The sequence below is a fragment of the Ursus arctos genome, unplaced genomic scaffold (genome assembly GCF_023065955.2).
Source record: "Ursus arctos isolate Adak ecotype North America unplaced genomic scaffold, UrsArc2.0 scaffold_1, whole genome shotgun sequence".
In the NCBI taxonomy this organism is placed as follows: Eukaryota; Metazoa; Chordata; class Mammalia; order Carnivora; family Ursidae; genus Ursus; species Ursus arctos.
The window spans coordinates 99,612,713-99,631,716 of record NW_026622763.1 but is presented as its reverse complement, the minus strand read 5'-3'; the positions used below and the strand labels follow the sequence as shown (position 1 = coordinate 99,631,716).

The following is a 19,004-nucleotide window of genomic DNA, read 5'->3' as shown; positions in this document are numbered from 1 at the left end:
CTCCCTGGTGTGTCTTTTTAGAAGGACACCGGCCATCTTGGATCAGGGACCCACCCTCCTCTGAGCCTGTTTCTAGGTAAGGCCACATTCTGAGGTATTGAGTTTAGGATTTCAGTATATGAATTTTTGGAGAGATATAGTTCAGTCCATAACATTTACTTTAGAATTTTCTTTTGAGTACTTGAACCACTCACAACAAACAAACAAACAAACAAACCAGAAACCAAAAACCAAAAACCAAAAAAACACAACGGGAATTTCTTTTCCCCCAAATGGTAGTGCGGATGTGAAATGGAATGGCATATCTGCTTCATGTCATGGCTACTATTTTACACTTAATTTGATGGAAAAATTACAAAGCAATAGCTGCTTAGGGTAACAAGGTAAGAAATCAGACAGCTGGGAAGTATGCTCAGTTAATAAGCTTGTCCCTTTCTCTGTTCCCAGTTCTACCCGTGAAGGAAACTCATATGATCTGTCTGGTCGTGATTTTTCCACAACTTTCTCCAGGTTTGTGCAAACATATACAAATATATAGAGGCAAATTTAGGTCTTTATCATGTATTTCAGTAATATAATCATACTATATATGTATTTCTATTGCATTTGTTTTTTCACTTTCCAAAGTGTTTCCTAGGTATCTCTTCTGGTCAGTACAGTGCCCCCCCCTTCTCCATGATTCTGCTTTCCATGGTTTAAATTACTTACAGTCAACTATACAGTCCAGAAACACATGATCCTTCTTCTGACAGATCATTAGAAGGTCAGTAGTAGCCAAAGGTTACGTGACAATGCCTACATCCTTCACCTTATTACAAGAAGAAAGATGAGTACAGTATAATAAGATATTTTGAGAGACAGAGACCACATTCATTGAACTTCTATGACAGTATATTGTTATAATTATCATCAGTTATTGTTAATCTCTTACTGTGCCTAACTAAATTAAAATTTATCACAGGCATGTATGAATAGGAAAAAACAGAGCATATGCAGAGTTTGCTACTATTTGTGGTTTCAGACATCCACTGGGGGTCTTGGATCATATTCCCCATGGATAAGGGAGAACTACTCTAACATAGCTCCAACTCATTCCTTTTAGTATCTGCATAGAATTCGCGGTAGAGTTAGACCACAATTTGTTCAGTCCTTTCTGTATCAGGGCGTATCTGGGGCATGTCTGTGTTCTTTTGTTGTTCTCCTGCCTCCTATATAATACTGGTATAACTCCCTGGGCAGGTCCTTACCTACTTGCACTTGTATTTCTTTACATGGGACTAGCAGCACTGGAATTGTTACATCTAGGAGTATGCATGTTTTATGTTTTAGCAGCTGTTAATGAAGGCCTTCTGTGAGTATTCTGCTTTTTGATCAGAAGTGTGTGCAATTCTGGCAAAGGTGCAAAGAACATAGTTTGCTGGAGAAAGGATAGTCTTTTAAACAAACGATGCTGGAACAATGGGATATCCCCATGCAGAACAACCAACTCCAAACTTTAATCCGTACTTCATACATCTGGCATTCAAAAACTCACTCAGAATTCATCACAGGCCTAAATGCAAAGCCTTAAAGCCATGGAACTTCCAGACAAAGACAGTAGAAAATCTTTGTAACTTTTTATACATCAGCGTAAACATTCCTAACATCAAGGCAACAACCAGGTCTGTTACACCCCGATGTTTCTTTGGATTGGGCCAAAATTTCTTAGGACAATAACAAAATCATGATCAATAAAAGAAAAATTTGATTAAATGGGGCTTTTTCAAAATCAAAACCTTCTGCTCTTTGAGCGATTTTGACAAGAGGATGAATAGATAAGACACAGACTGGGAGAAAATACTTGCAAATCATATATCTGTAAGAAAGGACTTGTATCCAGGATATCGAAAGGATTCTCAAAGCTCAATAATAAGAAGATAAACAACCCAATTAAAAACAAACAAACAATTTGAGCAAAGAAGTTATATGGACAGGAACTAAGCACATAAGGCTGTTGAACATCATTAATCATGGAGAGAATGCAAATTAAAACCACAGTGAGATATCACTACATAACTCTAGAATAGCTCCAATTAAGGAGATTTCAACCACACCATGCGCTGGCGAGGATGTGGATGAACTGGAACTCTTACTGCTGACGGGGACCTAAGGTGATGGAAGGCAGAGGAATGAGGATCGGATGTGAGGAAAGAATTTGGAAAGGTTTGAGTAAATGTTTGGGGGCGATGGACGTGTTCAAAATCTTGATTATGGTGATGGTTTCATGGGCTCATATATATGTCACAACTTTGGAAGTTACGTAGTGTATTACGTGTTGGCTATACCTCTATAAAGCTGTTTAAAAAGAGTATGTGAAGTAGTCATTGTATGCCAGGCACAGTGTTTGGTGTTGGGGGAACTAAAACATGGTTCCTGCCCTCCCTTCTGTGAATTCTCTGTAGCTTTCACATTCTTTGAACTGGAAATTAAAAATCCTAAACTAGCATGTAAATAGCAAACTATTTTTTTCTTAGAGTTGCGTTCATTTTTTTTAAAGCATCCCTTTATTTAGTCCTTGAAATGGCATGTTTCACCAATGTTAGTTTGCCTGAAGGTCCTAAAGGAAACTAGTAGTTGAGCAAAAGAAGAAATCCCACCCAAAGTGTGGGTGGTTCAAGTTGGTGCCTCATTGTTCCTTCTGTCATTTAGGATGGCCCCTTTCTTGTTCTTGCTCCTGGTGGTTTGTCTCTCACTTATTTCCAACCTGCCCGGATGGCTTAGTCCTCTGAGGCCTTTTTGGCCCTTTTTCCCAGCACCTGGCTCGGACCCTAGTGGCCAGTAGACTCCGGAGATTGTGCTGTTGAGTGGGTGAGTTTCCAGGATTGTGGCCCCATGGCTGGCTGGACCACCTTCTTGATGTTCCTCCTCCTGCAATAGAAAGCAGAGAATACATCATGCCAAACCATGAATGGGTCTGGATTCCAGTTTGTGAATATGATGTGCCTAGCAGATGTAGAGTCTGGATTTCTTATGAAATAATTCTTTTTCTCATGAGTATGGCAACTCAAAACTTCAGCGCATAGTGACTTTACCAATGGCCTTTGAATCTTAGTAGAATGCTATTGAGAAGCAGTCACAAAAATAATGTTAATCTAGTTTAAAACCATTTTTTTTCTCCTCAAGGAGGAAAATTTAAGGTACCTGACTCAATCCCTTTTAAAGTAAAGTGCAAGGAGTGCAAGACTTTGTTCAATCCATATCTAAGGAGACCATATGGTATATTGTCCAATCTGAGGTCCCGTTGAGGTGACAGGGACACTATTAGTAATTATCTGGCAGAGCAGGCATAAACCAGAGTCCCCTGGCAAACCAGGGTGTGTGGTCACCCCTAAAAATGTCAGGTAACATGCTAGACTTCTGTTCCTAACTCTATCACTTTGGGAGTGAAGGAAAGAAATTTCTACAAAGAGCTAAGCGTGGTAACTGGCAATTACTGGGAGTCCATAAATAACTAATTCCTTTCCCTATTTCAGTTCCAAAGGGTAAACTAGGAATATCCTCAGAGCATCTTAGGGCTAGATGGATAATAGAGTTTTGGTGTTTCTCAAAGTGTGTTCTGTGGAGCCTGAGTTTAGTGAGCTACTCATATGAGTCTTGCCACAGAGGGTTCAGCCTTTAAATTGTTTTGGGAAGCAGTGGGGGAGATGAAGTGAGTCTGGTTTGCTGCAGTACTTCTTGTAGCCTTTAAGATGCCAGTGCCCCATGAATTTCCACGTGAGGGGAGGAGAGAAGCCAACCCTTTGTGGAGAAGCATCCCGCAGTCCAGAGTGCTTCAATACAGAACTTGAACTTCTTTAAGTTGACAAACTGTGAGCCTGAGGCTTGGCTCTAGCTTTCAAAAATATTTCCTTTGGCACCTTCAGTGTCTATAAAAACTTGACAAATTAGTTTCCAGGATTGAAAAATTAGAGGAGTTTATAAGGAAATCTGGACTTTCTGATTCTCTTAGAAAATGGGATGTTCAGGCCACAGTGGGTTCTGATAAAGTGGCTAATGGCTGGCACTGTTCTGTGTGGACGGGAAGCAGCCTCCAGCTTGTCCCAAGCCTTACAGAGCAGGTGTCACTAAGTCCCGTAAGCTGATGGGCCTGCGGCCCTTGGGTTTGGGACCCTGGTCCAGTTCAGCTCCTTTGTTTGGTTGGTGGGAAAACTAAATCTAAAATTCATGTAGTTCTTGGATCAGTATGAGGTTCTTGGTCTTCTGACTTTTAAAAGCCAAGGCGATAGAAAATTGTAATGACTACGTTCATTGCTCTGCAGGTGCAACTCCAGGAGCCCACCTTCAGGTGCCTGGAGGCCAGTTCTTCTCCCCTCTTTCTCGGGATCTGTGTGTCAGAGCTTGTGTGATTGGAGCAGGGACTCGCCACCGCCCCTTCTCTGCTGGGCACACAGAAGCATGAGAACCACAAGTGGCCTTATGCTTGCCATTTACTTATTCTGAGCACAGGGGAGGGCTTCCAGGCAGAAGTGGGAGGCTTCTCTGACTTTTCACTAAATCCACATCACTGTTTCCTGCATAGCCCATGCCAGGCAAGTGGAAATTTCTCATTGTTATAATATTGGCTCGTTTGAGGGCATTTTTACTGCCAAACTTTGGCACAGATTGCTTCCAAAAAAGGGGGGAAATTTAGAGGATGGAGAGTAGGTTTTAATTTAATGGCTTTCAGCATTTTCCTTGCAGATTATCAGCTTATGAAGAAATTCTCAAATGTTATTTCAGGAAACCTAAACTGAAAGACATCTTCAGTGGTGGCAACACCTTCGTATTTAAGAATCCCTGTTTCCACCAAAAACAGAACAAAACAACAAAACAAAACAAAACAAAACAAAACAAAACAAACCCAAAAAGGGAAACAACCCAAAAACCCAATACCGAATCACTCAAAAACATGCTGTAGATGTTTTCTGGTCCTCTTGGGAGCAGATCTGTGGCTTCACTTACCTTCCCAGATGTGTTGCTGGTCTCCTTAGCTCTGCCCATTCGTGCAGAATTATGGAATCTGATTATTTTTAGCATTATAAGTACATGGAGTTAACCAGAAAGTGTCTTAAGCTATAAACCAATGAATTAGACCTCTCACTCTCAACCAATCTATTTGATTTCTGGAGGCACGAACATTGTGTATGTCCTGGTTCCTCTGAATTAGACTGTCTAGTTAGGTTGGAGATGGTTTCCTATTGCTCCTCATTTGGACCCCCTCCCAATAAGCGTTTATGACTGTATTGATAATTATTCTGAAAATTATTGCACACTATACTCAGACTCAGAGTTGGGTTATTGTTTATCTATCTTTCCTTCTTATCTAACCTAAGTTCATCTAAACTGTTTTCCTATAGCACCTTTTATTGTTATTTATTTATTTTTTTAAGAGAGAGAGTAAGAGAGTGCGAGCAGTGGAGGAGCAGAGGGAGAGGAAGAGAGAGAATCTTAAGCAGACTCCACGCTGAGGCTCATCTCAGGGGCTCCGTCTCAGAACCCTGAGATCATGACTGGAGCTGAAATCAAGAGTCGGACGCCTAACCGACTGAGCCACCCAGGCGCCCACCTACAGCACCCTTTAAAACCAGAAATTCATCTGAAATAGTTTCTGCTGCACAGAGTTAACTCTGCTGTAGCAGAAAGGGGAAGAGATAATTCCGGCCAGAACATAAAGTTCTCGGCCAATCTAAAAGCTCAGAAAATACAGTTATGTATTAGATCCTTATATAGTTCTGAAAAGATTGATTTTTGGTTAGTGAAGAAAGAAATTCACATGTTTTTGAAGTACTTTTCAATAGAAGATAGAAATACCACTAACACATTAAAACAAGACTGAAATAAAACCCCTCAAATACCAGTCATATAATAAAGAATTTAGCTGTACCTGAAAACCTAGGCTAGCTAGTATAGCTGAGCCTGAAACCTCCAGCTCTGAGCTTCCCAGCAGCCTAAGTAAGAAGAGAAACATGATGAATTACTTAGGTCTCATTATCTAATAGAAAAATCTCTATCAACTCATCTGGAGCCCCAAGTGTTTTCCTAAATTGAAGACCCTAGAAATTACCGTGTGATTCCACATTGTAGCACAGACTCTTGGGTGATAATATTAATTGTAGTTTTTGACAAAAATGTCTCTAGAAGTTGAAAAAAATAAGTAGGAATGCTAAGACTGTTTATGTAGCAGTCGAAGCAGACATCTGTGAGTTTTTTCTGCCCAACTTCATTTCCCACCTTCTGATAACAGCACCCTGATCTCACTTTTGGGAATTGTTCGCCCTCTCTTGTGTCAGGGGGGACTCCATTTACTTCAAGGAGGGGGACTGTCAGTGTGCCCTCCTCTAGCTGTGGCATCCATGTGTGCTCCTGGTATCTAAGTTACTCAGACACTTTCTCCCAAAATTGGGATCCTGAGCAGGGTGATGAAAAGCCTGGAAATCTCCAAAACTGATTATTCTGCCCGCCGCGATCTGTAGTCCTGCTGCATAGACCCCAGGAGCTTCTTGATCCCCATCCTTCCTGAGCGTGGTCCTTCTGTATCTCCTTTCAATCTGGTATCACTCTGATAATTATTTTTTTTCTTCTCAAGTGAGCTGGGCTTGGTATCTACTGCTTGCAATCTCTGCAAACTCTGACTGATATACAGGAAGAATTTTCCTTGAACCCACTGAAGGTCAGCCTTCAAATTCTGTGTCATGAAACGTTCTATGTGGAACAGAGTTGGCGTGTGGAGAAAAGCGAGACAGCCATGCTTGAGGGTTCTCCAAGATACCAACCAGAAGGTCGTGGACACGTACCTGTCCTTGCTTATGGGTACCCTTTCCTTGTCAAAAGTGTGCTTGCTCAACTGGGAGATGCAGAAAGGGATGCAGACATTTCTCTCCCTGGAATTTTCCTCGCACATAGCCTTACTTTAGTAAGTGCCACCGAACAAAAAGAATCCTCATTATCCTATAGTCCTGGCCTGCAGCTTCTGCATTTTGGCCCATTGCTGGAAAATGATTTTTGTCCTTGTTTATAAGGGTGTAGCCCAACTATGGGTATCTGCTATAAATCTTAAGGTTTTTATAACTTGGATATCACTCTTACCTTTCTGCCAAATCTCTGTACTGAAAAAGCAGCCTATCATTTTAAGTAATGATGCTTTTACAACGTCCAAAACAAGTAAAGTAATTTTGGTCCACATTATAAAATGAATCCCTCTGGTCTCTGAGTCTGGGGTAGAAATGGTGTTGGGGGGCAAACAGCTGTTTTGGCCAAAATAGCCAAAAAGATCCAGTCTCAGGCTGTCTGAGTCTTAGTTCTCGAGAAACATTGGTAGTTGTTGGTTAAAAATGTGAATGGCTCCGTAAGTTCACTCTAGGACAGTGTGGGTTCTTTACCCCAGAAAGTTAAATATGTCCAACTTTGGCAGCCCTGACCTTCTGGGTAGAGAATGTAGTTCACTAGTCTTCAAGACCTGCTTTGCCACTTTGATTTAATACAAGGCGGAAATCTTCAAAACAAAGCTCTCTGAATCCAGGAAAGTTCATCTGGCATCAGTTAGCTTGGGCACCCTCCCCCCCCCCCCGCCCCCCTTCCCCACCCCACCCCCTTGTCTTTTCTCTAGGAGCTAGATGCTTTGTAGAAAATGAATGGCTTTGCAAAAGTGCAAATTTGGGAGAGTGTTGTACAACCAAAGAAAATTCAAATTAGTATTCCCCCTGTGGGAATCCTCTTGGAGAGATTGAAATTATACTTAAATATTCACGTATAGAGAACAGCCAATATCTGTTTTAGGATGTTGACAGACTATTTGAGTGATACAGCTCAGTGGTTTTCTGGAAGTAAGGTGGTCTAGAGAAGGAAGAATACAGAGCCTAAGAAAACGTACTAATTGGTGTTTCCTTCTCTCTGTTGTGTTAATGGTAAATAGCACAGACTCAATGCTGATCTCTTTACTCCTTGGCCCAGAGAACTGGCGTTTTTCTTCATAATGTAATTTAATGCCCTTGTTGGACAGAGGCTGGCCCGTGAGATATGTGTGTACTCTGAACAGGAGGGGACGTGTGCTGGCAGGGTCCCTCGGAGCAGGGCAAGCATTCAGCAAAAACTTGGAGGGAGTCTTTGGAAATAAAACCTAATTTGCAGGGATCTCTACCCGTAAGGTAGACTTGCTCTGTGATTTGGGGCCATATCTGTGTTTTTTCACTTTTGTGTGGACTCTCTCCCTTTCTTGCTTTTCTCCTCCTGCTTTCCTCACAACTAATGGGACTGAAGCTCTTTCCACTCCTGCATTTCGCTGAGCTCTCTTGCTCACTGCTGTTATCTTTCAGACATTTTTTTTTTAGCTCTCCCAGGGGGCGATGGACACCTTTTCTTTCTTCTGTCTTTCTTTTTCAGTGGCTACAGGCTCTTTGGTGGGCTGAAAGTCACAGCTAAATTGGACAAAAATAAGTTTGACTGTTGCTTCAAAGCCATTGTTTTTTGGGGAATTATTTTTTTTAATTCTTTTCTTCTCACTTTTCTTTTTGTTTTGGCTTATGGCTGAAAGCGCATGATCTTTGCCTTACATGGTCATTAAAACTCATTTCTTGGGTTGTAGATGGAGAGGGCAAATGGATTCATTTTGATCCAAGGCCTGGAAGAAATTGATAGACTGTTGATTGCTTGTAAAATGCACTTGAAAAAGTCTGTCTTGGAGCTCAGCAGATGCCTGCTTTCGTTATGTTAAGAAACTGATGCTATTTATCTTTTTTATTTCAATCATTGGCCTCTCTAAATAGGAAATTTAACTTTGATTTGAAGCTATTAATGCCTGCTGGTAAATAAGAAAATGCGTGATAGAGCAAATTATTTTTCGTCTCTTGCATTTCTTATGGGCATCTCAGACTCAGGGGAATTTTTATGTAGCATAACAATTTCATAAGTGTTAACATGTTTTTTTAAACTTCACATTATAAATAGGAGCAGAAGCCTGCTTCAGAAATTTAAAACTAGATTAAAGCTGGCCAGAGCAGAAGGCAAAGTCATGGCTCTGTTACAACTCACATCTTGGGGTTTTGGGTAGTCTACTGACAATGCAGTAGATTCAAATAAAATGCTCTTATTATGGATTAATACTTTTTGACCTATGGATCTTGAACTCGAGAGAGTCATGAAAATTTTTTTAAGACATCTGTGAACCCTGGGGCACCTGGGTGGCTCAGTCGGTTAACTGTCTGCCTTCAGCTCAGGTCATGATCCTTGGGGCCCTGGGATAGAGCCCCATATAGGGCTCCCTGCACAGTGGGGAGTCTGCTTCTCCTTCTCCTCCCTCCCACCCCGCTTGTGCTCTCTTTCGCTCTCTCTCAAATAAACAAATAAAATCTTAAAAAAAAAAAGATGTCTGTGAACCCTATGTGCATTTCCTATAGACCAAAAACATATACCTTGCAAATATATCAAGTACTTTCCAAACCTCGTGTGCTTTATTGAAAGAAATATTTAAAATCATTATGGATTCATAGTGACTTTTGGACTTTAAGCATATTTTCAAGTACTGGGTTATCAAAGTACTATATGTGGGTCAGCAGCATTGTGGGCTTAAAAGGGATTGTGGCATTTGAAAGAGGTGGGGGCCGTAGATTTGATTAATGCTGATTACAGGGGTGGGGTAAAAATACACTGACTTTGGTGGGTTTGTCAGAATGCTTCCCCTTATGTCCCTGTCTTACAGGCTTTACTTTCAGCAAATGTTATGGATCTTTTATTTTTGGGTGAGGAGCCAGACTGAATTATAAGGTGGGTCTAAAGAAGCGGTTCTTGTGCTCAAGAAGGTTTCAGTTAAATAGAAAGTAGATTGTTGTTATGGAGGAAACTTCCATCCCAGGACTATGGAGGGCAAAAGAGGAGAGCCTTTGTAATCTGTACCCTTTTACTGGGAACACGAAAGCTTCCCTTCAACCCTACCCAGGGGGATGCTGACATCTTAGGAATGAGACTATGTGTGTCCATGTATTGGTTGGGAGAGCAGATTTTTTTTTTTTTTTTTACGATTTTATTTATTTGAGAGAGAGAGCACGATCAGGGTAAGGGGCAGAGGGAGAGGGAGAAGCAGACTCCTCGCTGAGCAGGGAGCCCAACGTGGGGCTCGATCCCAGGACCCTGAGATCATGATCTGAGCCGAAGGCAGACATTTAACCGACTGAGCCACCCAGGCGCCCTGAGAGCAATTTTAATTGACACAGTCCTCTGACATGAACAATCAGTTGAAGCTGGTCCCACATGGTCTCAGATGGTTTTCCAGCCCATCTTTCAATAAGAGCATGTTGTGCAATGGCATGTGTTGAAAATTGCCAGGATTACTGAGAAAGGGAGACTTTCTTTGTGATTAAAATAAAAATCTCATCTAAGTGTTCTGAAGTTTAGAATTTTTATGTTTGTTTGGACAGATGCTATTTGGCTAATTTCTTATTTGGGAAAATGTTATTTAGTTGATACTGCTTGTTCTTCTCCTTTCTGCAGTCTTTTGCACATTGGATGTGAGAAGATTGTATGGAAAGAGGCCAAATGAACAAAAATGTTGGTGATTAGGCAGATTTCCTTTTCTCCCTTCTGTGGCCAGTGTTTGTAAAGATCTGTCCTTATCAGATGCTAAGGGGTTGCTTTGATGCTTGGGTCAAAGTCATGTACCATCTTCATCTCTCTACATCTTTTCGTGCATTCTGGACCATTTCCCACATTTTGTGTGTTTTTATGTTCGATGCCTTTGCTAATGCTTCCTTAGTTTGAAGTATCCTTCATCACTTGTATGCTCTGCCGAGAGGATTGTAGCAGATGAGACTGCCCTTTGTCTACCCTTCTTCTGCCTTTACTCCAAGTGCAGTGAATCATACCTTTTTTCTAAGTGTCCACAGTTCTTACGATGCAGTCATCCTGCTTAGCTCATTCTAGTTTTTCTTTTTATTAGAATTACTTGTGGAGTTCCACGTCCTAGAAGCCTCTAAGCCCTAGAGGCTGGGAACTGGGTCTTTGTTCCTCCTTGTATGTCCTTTGCACCTGGTGTAATACTTGGGATATAAAGCTAGGAGCACAATGAAAGCCCAGCGAATATATTTATTTCTGTAGTATTCAGTGAACTAATGATATTTTATAATGTATTTGCCATCTCTTAATTTCTTTGGAAGGAGAGGAGAGAGAGGTAGTATGGCATACATGTCATTATAAATCAGTGCGGATGCTAAAAGTGGAGTTTGACTTTTGCATTAAGGTGGAGGGGAAGTGGGAGGGTGGAGGGAGGGAGAGAAAGAGAGAGACACTTGTATTTGTCTTTAGAGCCAACTTTTAATGGGGAAGCACACAATTCTATGAGTTTGTATTAAGTTCTTTAGAATATATCCTGATCTCCTTGACATTTAAGTCAAAATATCATATATTGTATTTATCTTGTAACTAAGTTATTGCCTGCTTACCATAGAGTATTACCTGGTATATTTAATTTCAGTAATGTGAGAGATGTCAACACTCAGCTATTCATAAAAACAATAATTAATTAAAATATAAAATGTAGAATCTGTCTTGTTTAGGGTTATATCTGTTTCTTGGTAATGGTGGAGTTTTAGACGGGAGAGATGTTTAGGTTGCTTTTCCTTGTGTAAGATGAAATTGTCTCTAGTTAAGCATCTTCAAGAAACCCGGATGCCTCCAGGATCACTAAACACATGATTTGTTGTGCTCTAAAGCAAGGAAATGCTAAAAAGAAAAAAAAAAAAAAAGATTACTTCAAAAGGAAAAGAAACCAGCTTGATTTCCATTGACCAAATAGGGTACACACTGACCCTCAAAATAAAATAAATAATATCTGTTGTGGATTGTAACCCATTGAATAAAATAAGAATCTATGAGGCTATTCTGATATAAACTGATATAAACAAATAAATAAGTGAGGAAGGAAAGCTCTTGCTTATTACACAGTGTCAACTAATAAATAAGGCAAGAATGATGGAGCTAGGAACTCACCATTTTGCAACGATCATAATAATTGGTCCTGGCAAGGATTATTAGTGAGCACTAGAACCGGTGGGTGAATGTTTGATTTGGAACAGGATATTCACATAATCTCAAAGCATGTCTCCATAAATTATCAATTGAAGAAAGGGAAAATTGCACCTTTTCAGTGAAGAAATCAAGTGGGTATCACCTAAACAAATAATCAAAGTTAGCATCACTGGTGTCTCTTGATACGCTGCACTGGGAAGTACCACTTGAACGGAATTCCTGTTTTGGGAACATTTACTCTACAAAATAATCGGCTTGTGCTCTTAAAAAATATCAATGCCAAGAAAGACAAAGAAAGGCCAAGACGCCGTTCCAGACAGGACAACCAAGTGCAGTGTGCGATCTTGAATTCTGGGCCAGGAAAATAATTGCTATAAAGGACTTCATTGACATGGATGGTGGCATACTTTTATGACAGTTATGCAAGAGAGTGTTCTTGTTCTTGAGAAATATATAACTGAACATTTTAGGTGTGAAGGAGGGGTGACATCTGTAGTCTGTATCTTAATCTCAAATGCATGTGAGGGAAGGAGGGAGGAGAAAGGGGGAGAGGAAGCAGGGAGTGAGGGATGAAGGAAGAGGGAGGGGGAGGGAGAAGGAGAGAGGAAGAAGGGAGGAAGAGAGAGAGAGAGAGACAGGAGTGGGGAGGAAGGGGAAAGGAGAAGGGAAGGTGGGAGAAAGAGAATGAATGAGATCGAGAATATATTGTAAAGGAAACATGGTTAAGTGTTGATGGTAGATCTGGTAAAGGGTGTAACTGTTCTTGCTGTTTGGACAAATCTGAGATTATTTCAGAATAAAATGCTAAACAAAAACATGTTACATAGACGTGTTTGCAAAGGCCATTTCTCATGGTTTTGGGGTGGTGGCCACTGAACTGTCTGAAGCCTGAGGGTAGGGGCTGTTCTGGTCTGTTCCTCACCACGCACCCAGCACCCACTGCAGAGCCCAGTGCCTGGCAACAGGAAGCAGCCCATATATATTTATTTGACGGACACATGGCTGGCAGGGCCTTGAAGTCTCTCGAGCTGTGGAATATTGATCTTTGCACAAATGCAAATGCCAACTGGGAGTGCCTATTTTACGATTTTCCCTTGCAGCTAGTTATGGCCACATAACAAGTTCGTGGTAGCCAGTGGGATGTCAGCAGGAGTCTGAAAGGGAGGGTACCTGCTTCTCTGCTCCTTCTTGCTCTTTTCTGGTGGGAATATGAATGTAATGGTTGAAGGTTGAGAGGCCCTCTTAGACCATCTGGGGGGAGCCCTGTGCAAAGGACGGGTACAGAGGGATAGGCAGCTGGAACCTTGATGCCTGGGAGCTGCCACACTAGCTCCTGGTTCCTTACTCCAGACTTCATTTTTGTGAGAGAGAAAGAAACGTCTGTCTTCTTTAAACCACTGCTATTTTGCTGTTTCTTTCGTTCGCAAGTGGAGCTAATCCTACAGGATACTCTGTGTTCTCTAAGAATCCTCACTCTTGAATTTTTGTTCCTCTGTGGAGCTTTGTGTTCAGTTTGTCACATATATACACATTGACTGGAGAAATTCTCCAGCCTTTTCTTCTTCTTCTTTTTCTTTCTGTTTTCCCAGGGTAAAAGTTTTCTCTTTCTGAGCAGGATTCTGTTTCTGTCCTTGACTTGGTGCGTTAGTATCTGTGGTTTGGGGGACTTCACAGGCTGAGGGCACCCTCCTTTCTCCTCTGTCATGGCAAACCTTCTCCATTTTGCAACTTGCTGAATTGGCCTGAAAAGATGGTGAGAACCAGCTTTCCTTAGGAGATTTCTTGTTCTGACAGACCCAGCTGGAGACCGGATGTGCAGAGGTAAGCACTTGCGATAATCAGAAAATAGGAAATTTTAACGATTTCCAGTTGCCAAAAACATTTTGCTTCAGTCGAAGGATTCGGAGCAGGTTCTAAAAGGCCCTCTTCTGCCTGGTGAGTGTTGTTTAGCTAAGCTTTGTACTTTTTGGAATCCACTCATGTTTTTACTTGTTCAGCGGACGGTTCTTTCTTTGGAACTATTTGTTGCCACTAAGGTTTGCGGTGCGTTGGGTCCCACAGATAATAAATGGGTGTGGGTGCCCACAGCACGACATAAATAGAGGAACTGACTTCCAGCTTGTTTATTGTTAGACTGGTATGTAAGCAGCAAAGCTAAACTCCTCAATTATATGTGTGTGTTTCTGCGCAGTGGAACTCAGGAACTTGAAAGTGGACCCTGTAAGCATCTTGTACGACGTTCAGTTGTTTCCTTTAAAGGACTTATTTTTTAGATGTGACATGAATGAAGATTGTATTGGCTTGTGTGGTTCCCCTGGTCATACTATTTCATGATCTGGAGGCTCTGTAGTACGGAGGATGATCTCCTTCCGGTGGGCCATGTTGACTCCTGGTTCTCTGGCTAATGTGAATCTGAGAGATGCTTGATTGTCACTCGAATGTAAAGCATTATATTTGGAATTGCCATGGGTGAGGTCTTCCAGCTCTCTAAACCCCAGCTAGCCTGGGCAAGAATCAGTGGTGGCTATTGTATGCGAATTGTGATTGTATTCCTACAGAAAAGAGAACAATTCACTTATTTATCCACCCACGATCACCTGATGAAGCCCCTGTCACAGTTTGGTCTGTGAAAAAAACCAATCGTAACACCAAAGGAAACCAACCAGACAAATTGGAACCAAAGGAGGGACGCATGATAAGAAGGACTTAAATATTCCCTGGACCCAAGGGAGCCTGGTATGACAAGGAGGGAGGGATGAGCCTGGGAATCGGGATATTTTTGTGTGAGTTTCATGGAAGTTTCAGCCCCACCAGGTGGTTTCACTCTGACCTTGGGCAAGTCACACAAACTTCTGAGCCTCAGTTTCCTCATTCAGTAAAATGAGTCTAATACTAGAGTTCTAGAGAGTGTAGGGAAAAAAAAGTGTTTTGTAAATTGGAAAATAGGTTCAAGTATTATTTAGCAGTTAGCTAATTAAAGGAGTGGTACTGCCCACTCCGACCCCCAATGCTGATTTTCCTGGTAGGGAGCGCTGCAGGGTTTGTTTTTGTTTTTGTTTTGTTTTGTTATTTAGATTTTATTTATTTATTAAGATTTTAGATTTTATTTATTTATTTCAGGGAGAGAGACAGCCAGCGAGAGAGGGAACACAAGCAGGGGGTGGGAGAGGAAGAAGCAGGCTCCCAGCGGAGCAGGGAGCCTGATGCAGGGCTCGATCCCAGGACCCTGGGATCGTGACCTGAGCCTAAGGCAGACCCTTAACGACTGAGCCACCCAGGTGCCCTGGGAACGCTGTGATTTTGTGCTCTAGGTAATTTTTAAGAAGTTGTCAGAATATTTGTATGATCTGCAAAAACAGACTCTGGTTAAAATGAGTAACATTTCCATACCTTCAGGATTATTACTGTTAGTGAAAAGTTTTGAGAGAGAAATTAGGCAAAGCAAAACAAATTGCCTTTCTCCCTTGTCCATGAGCATATATAGACACCTGTGGCATTTACCAGGAAGCTTAGGGTGTTAAAGAAACATCATTTTCGTCTTGGCCCTGCTTGGGATAGAGAGGCATGTGTCCAAGGGAGAAGCTTTATGAAGTCATGTGTTCCAAACTGAATTCAGAGGAAAAGCAGCGCGAGGGACTTAGTCCCGCAGAAGAGTTTCAAACCACAGGTGGGTTTTTGAGAGTGTTGTCAAGGAGGAGATTGCAAATGCCATAATTAGTTTGGACAGCTCTTTTAAGTGTAAAGAGAAACATGCCTACTGGCAGAGATGGAGTTTGTTACACAATGGATCTATATGTGGGATTTTGACCTTAGACAATTGAAAAACAAGTGACATTCTGTTTATAGTACCTGAAGCTTCTCGTCATGGAGTTTTGAGGTTCTCCAGGATGGTTTCCCTACCTCTGTAAGCACCAAAGTGACTGACGCCGTGCTGATGTCATACCAAACATTACCAGAAGCAAAACGCAGACTGGGGAGGGTTTTGTAGGAAGCTTCTGATGGGAATTTAGAGAACAAAGTCTGGGAAATGAGGTTCTTATGAGGAAGTTGAGAAGGAAAGAGGATGTAGTTTCACTTTGAAAAGAGTGGAGAATTACTTTTGCTGATTAGACAATGTGTTGAGATTACAGGGATGGAAAAAGGTATTTTGTATTTGTAGTAAATGCATTATTTGGCAACTAAATGCAGATCAGTGGGAGAGAAGATAATCGGTCTTCTTAGGAGAGGTTGCATAATTTTGATTGAGTTGAAATGAAGAAGTATTAAAGGATTTTGTAGGGTTGAATCTTTTTTTTTTTTTTTTAAGAAGTGGTCTGCAGAGTCAGAATTTTGGGAAAGAGGGTCACTAATATTTGTTGCTGAAAACAATCATGCCTGGTAGCTTTGAGGGGACGCCCTAGAGATGGACTTGATTCCAGTGCTAGTTTTCACAGCTGGTTGCAATTGTTTGGATGACGATAAGAATCAGGGATACTTGGTTCTGTATTTGCAAAAATAATGATGCTTCAAAGTTTGGGAAGAAAGAAGTTTGAGTGGAAAAAGGCTACTGAGTAGAGTTTTTTTTTTTTTTTTGGATTATGATGAATGCTTGACAAGAATCTATGGTTTCTCTGCCGTACACGAGATCCCATGTGGTTAAATGAGGTGGCACTAGTTTTCTGTTGAGAACTAGAAAGTAACATATTTTGTTTACACAATGCTGGTTTTTGCTTTATTCTTATGTTTGTATTAGAAATGAGTAATTTAGTCTCAGAGAAAATACACGTGGGGCTCTCTGCCAAGACCCAATGCCAAACGCGAGTTTTGTGATTAAAGTATCCAATATTAATCTTTGCTTGACAAAACCAAATTAAATTTTTTAAAACCTCATATGATCTGAAAAGAAAGCATTATAACTAAAATGTAGGATCTAGGAAAAGTTGAGAGTTGCTAAATCGGGCTTTGATCAGTATAGATGTGACCTTGATCTTATAAAAAGAAAAGATTTTCAGTTCTCTTGGTATTGGGAGAATGCAGATAAAGGTGATTATAATTATGATTAATACTGAGTCTCCTTGTTTGATTGTTGTCCTTGGGGGGGGTGGGATTTGCACTGAGGCCAATATTTTGTTCCATTCTTTTTAATTTCTGGGCTTTAATATCCAAATACTGCATATCTGTGGAATGTTAGCCACAGAAATGTAGAAGTGATGTTCATTTATTAATTCAATAAATGTTTGTTGAGCATGTACTATGAACCAGATACTACGCTGAGCATTGTCTTTGTCCTCTGGGAGCTCATAGCCTTGAGAACATGAATATGAACATGTAATTATGGTACAGTGGAATGGTCCTGTAATCCAGTAGAGAGGGTCAGTTGTGAGCCCTGTCCTAGATGGGAGTCCTCCACAGAGGAGGGGTTCTTACCTTACCCTAGGCATAGATAAGAACATATGCAGAGCTGGGAACTTGAGCTTGTCCAGACAACAGTGAGCACACCACATGAGGCTGGAATGTTGGAGGGTGGCTACTGGGGAGAAGGGATGTAGAAGCTAACATGTAGTTGAGGCTTGACTGGGAAGGAAGGGTCTCATATGGGCTATGCCTGAGCATGGACTCCATCTTTTAGGCATTGGGAAGCCTCTGGCAGCTGAAAGGAGGTGAAGGATGCAGATGTATTGGTTGTAGGAATATTATTCTGGCAGTGACATAGAAGATGAATTAAAAGCAGGGAAATGAGGAGCCTGTTGGAAATGGTGCAGAAAAAAGAGGATGAAGATATCATGCAAAACAGTGACTACTGGGGGTGAGAAGGTGGTGGAGATGTGAGAGACAGTTAGGCAGCAGAATGGATTGACAGCAGGTTAGCGAGGAGAGAGAGTGTGAAGGGCAGCTGGTGGGGCATCATGCTACATGTGGAGGCTGCTGGGATCTGTAATAGAAGGGGGGCATATTTCAGGTGGCAGTGGGATAGGGTGGGGGCAGAATCACGAGTTGTCCTTTCAGACCTGTAACTAACTATTTTTGCTTGTGAGCATGCAGTTCTGGTTGTTATGTGGAGTACGTGAGTCACAGCAAGTGGTGTGAGTTTTGATTTTAGCTGGCCTCTAATTATGCAGAACAGGAAAACTATATTTTAGCTGTTGGATTAAATTTTTTCTACCTCATGATCTAAAGGCAGAGATCTCTGCCTTTAAAAATAACTATTTACTGAACAATAACTCTGTACCTGCTGTTGTGCTTAAGAGGTACCTGTTGTTACAGATATTTTACAGGCGAGGAGACAGATGCTTATAGAGGTTAAGAGTTTGCCAAGAGTGGTAAAGATGGAATCAAATCAGGGCTGTATTACATGCAAACATATTCTTCTATTTGATTTTTGAAAAATTATAACCCTTATGGAAAAATTATTGAAAAAATAGGAAAAGAGTCTATTTTAACTGCAGCAGATACATTGTAAGGTATTCTGGTTTTTATTTGGACATTTAGGCCAGTTATTAAAACTTTTCTGCCCATCTGAGAAAAATAAAACTGATTGATGCATGCTGTGAATTTTGTACGACTTAAAATCTCACCAACTCCTCAGAATAAATATAGTTTATCTTTTGGAATTATACTGGAAGAACTGGACATCTTGAAAACCCGTGCTCACATAAAGAATGATTTTACTTCTGTTTTATTTGTACAAAATTTAGATTTTCTGTGGCTAGGTAAGCAGTATTTTGTAGGCTTTATTTCTTGGTAAAATAATTTTTTTCCTTTGACTGAGGGTAAATCTGAAATAGACCCATCCTACCAAGGAATAAAAACCATCCACATGTTTAAAGTGATGAGTCAGTAACTTACAAACTTTTTAAAGCAAAAAAATCAACATTCCTGTTACCAGAGAATGACGGCAGAAGTCCTAAATATGTCATTTAACATGGTCAGTGTCAAAGAAAAAAATCTGGCAGGAAAATGTGATATATCGCCAAAAGAAGGAGTCAATAAAA

General features: G+C 41.0%; 1 protein-coding gene across 3 annotated transcripts in view; it reads left to right on the top strand.

The window, feature by feature from the left end:
• PID1 (phosphotyrosine interaction domain containing 1) overlaps nt 1–19,004 on the top strand; it is a 213,827-nt gene that overhangs the window by 8,472 nt on the left and 186,351 nt on the right. For 2 of the 3 annotated variants that reach the window (XM_026491775.4, XM_026491774.4), the window contains exon 2: nt 448–510. The exons of the other annotated variant lie outside the window; for it this stretch is intronic. The gene's annotated coding sequence lies outside the window, so the exon portion shown is untranslated. The remainder of the gene's footprint in view (nt 1–447; nt 511–19,004) is intronic. 3 annotated transcript variants of the gene reach the window in all.